Source organism: Octodon degus, unplaced genomic scaffold (assembly GCF_000260255.1).
Source record: "Octodon degus isolate 3935 unplaced genomic scaffold, OctDeg1.0 scaffold00076, whole genome shotgun sequence".
Taxonomy (NCBI): domain Eukaryota; kingdom Metazoa; phylum Chordata; class Mammalia; order Rodentia; family Octodontidae; genus Octodon; species Octodon degus.
In genome coordinates this window covers 11,631,343-11,634,351 of record NW_004524652.1, presented here as the reverse complement: position 1 = coordinate 11,634,351, position 3,009 = coordinate 11,631,343, and positions in this window count along the sequence as shown.

Genomic DNA, 3,009 nt, shown 5'->3' with positions numbered 1-3,009 from the left:
CTTGCTCATCAAATCTAGCTTTAAAAAGCAAGGGCTGCATTGTTGCCTTCCTGCACCCTCACTTTCTGGTACCTCGTGCATGCTAAACTTTGTTATGGGCATCATCTCGGATCTAAGAACTCCAGACAGGTAACAGGTACAGAAGCCCAGGTGAGGCTAGGAAGGAGCAATGCAAGGTGGTATGAATTGCAGAGGTCACTTCATTCCTTAGGCCATGTGAGCACACACCCCTTCTCTCCTCTTGCCAGAGTATGGCCACCCTTTCCAATAGAAGCAAGGGATCTGGACTTTTCCCTAATCCTGGCAATTTAAGATTTTTAGGGAAAATCTCTGCTGGCAAGTCACATCTTGCAGGCTGAACTGGAGCCTTAAGTGGGAATCTAGATATTAGTTGGCTTCTAGCACTGGCTATTAGCCCTTCTCTACCTGCTTAGATGAAGTGTGTGTATCTGTCTTAGGGGAGCTGATAAAATCAAAGTGCAAAAACACAATGTTAGGTTTCATTGTAGTCTGTCACAGCTGCCTCTTATCAGTGAGTCTGCTGCTATTTGATTTTTTTCACCCTAATATGATCATCCCTGACTTGATCTCAGGAATTTCCCAGCATGGTTAAAGTTACAAAGTGGAAGCTAGAACTGCCCTTGAGATCCTGTCTTGTGGAGAGCTGACTTCTAGAAGTTGCAGAGGCCTTAAATGTGATGGTAATGTAGAAAATAGTTTAGTTTTATGCCTAAAGCAGCTCACTAGGGTAAGAGCTCCATAGGGTTGGGTAGGCAGCCGTACTTAATGGTACTTCAAATAAAACTGGTAAACTAGGAATTTGGACCAAGTGTGAGCTTAATAGGAACATGGAACATGGCTACTACCTATGAGGTGTTTGACTTTTGAGGAAATTATAATGCAAAATAGCCAGCTTCTAAGATTCTACTTTAAAGTAAACACTAGGTGAACTGGGTTAGAGCCCGAGTTCTAATTTGTCATTTTTAACTTTAGAGAGCCATGTGTGATAAGTATTCTATAAATGAGCAATTCTTGTGCCTTGATCAGTTATAAGGGATTAGATTGAGGGGCCTTTGTGGCAAGGCTTTTGCGATCCCCTTCATCCCCCCAAAAGCCAGAAGCTGCTCTGCCTCTTCCAATAAACACTCACCACCTCCTTTGCTGGGTAACTTTATTCTTTCTGGAACCATGGGCCCAGTACACAGGGGGTAATACTGGGACCCTTGTGAAGTCTGGTTGTCCCTTGGAATGCTCCTTAACTCATTTCAGAACTCATCAATGGTATATTTATACATATCTAAAGAGCCTTTGTAGTAAGAAATGTCATCAGAAATCATGAAGGTTGCTGAAAAATGTCATTTTATTTCTGAGTGCATAGGAACATTTTGCTGGGCATTATGGGATGCCCTGTGACAAAGCTGTTCTTGAGGGTGAAGCTATGAGCTAAAGCTCAATGTAGACACTGGGTCTTGTCTAGTTTCATCCATGCCTCCTGTTTCACAAGAGCTCTTGCCTCTCACCTCCTGAGATCTTTCTTGTGTTCTGAGTAGGAATTTTCTGATAAAAGCCAGATTTCTGTGTATAATGCTTTTCTAATGCTGACTTCCTGTGTGAAATCTCTAGTGATTGAAGAACAGGGTACATGGGCAGAGACTGTGGAAATGCCTGGGATGGGAACTTGTGCCCGTGATCACTCTCCTGCCTGAGACTCCAATCTTCCTCTCAGAAGAGGATGCCAGAGTCCTGATGCAGACCAGAACTTAGAAACATTTCTGTCCTGGGGGACCCAACTTGGGTCCCCAGCTCTTTGGGTGGACTTCTTTCCACTCTGGCTCTGAGAGTCCAGGTCATTCTTCTCCACCTACCAAGTGAGAGGCAACTCTTCTAAATGAACTATATGCATGAATACACATAGTCCACAGTGGACGCTTAGGAGGACAGCTTATGGATAACCAGTTCTGACATTTTCTTAGGGCTTAGGCATTCATTGCATCCACTGACATTGCACAGGTCCTGTGCCTATCTTCTGATGCCTAAATACATGAGTTTGATGTGAAATGAGGAAGTCTGTACCCTGTGAGAGGTATGTACCTGATGGTGTATTTGATCTTATTTACAGTTATCCCAGTGGTGTCCATGGATGTCAGTCATGGGGTACAGCAAAAAACAGGGTGGTCTTGTGTGGTAAGGAGGCCAAACCTGAAAGGGAACTGAAGTTAAGCAGTAGCATTACCTTGTTGCATAATCACTTGAGTGTCTTATATACTACACTTAATTCCCTCTGCATCAAACCTTAGGTTCCATAGGAAGCAGTCGCTTAGCAGTTGGGTAATCAAGACTGAGTTCTGTGAGCTGTATGCCACTCACTGTTGCAAGTAAGGGTAGTAGTGAAGTTGGGATGGTGCTTAAATTCTTGCTCTGAATGTCAAGTCACAGCAAAGAATTAAACTTTGCTTACCAGTTATCTGAGCTTTATTTTCTTGGCTTCATGTCTGTGCCCTCTTGAAAAAGTCCAGGTAGGAGGGACATCGTGGTGCAGTTGAGGGAAAAATGAAGCCCTTGATGTCATGTAGTCTTGGGCTTTGGAGCTTCATTGTGTGATAAACTTTTGCTTTTGTTGGTTTTTATCTTAATGCAAGAGCCCTTCCAGCATGGCTGAAGCACCTTCTCTACACCAGGCTCCTGGGTCACTAGCCAACCAGTGAGAGAACAGCTCCAGTGTCAGGAGGCCTCCTTTATCCAATCAGCTGGGCTGTGGAGTTGAAGTCACATGACACACAAACATGGCTCTTGGTTTTCAGCTGGGATCTGGGCAGTTTCAGTTCCCAGGTCCTGTGTGCGGCATGCAGGGTTGATTGGCATGTAGTATCTTGCAGAAAGGGATGGCGTGTGGTCTGGGAAATGCTACTTAAGGCCACTTTGTCACTCTAGTGTCTAAAGTGTGTGGCTCAGGGACTGAGGTTCCAGTCTTGTAACAGGATATCTGCTGCCCCATTCCTCACTCAAGGC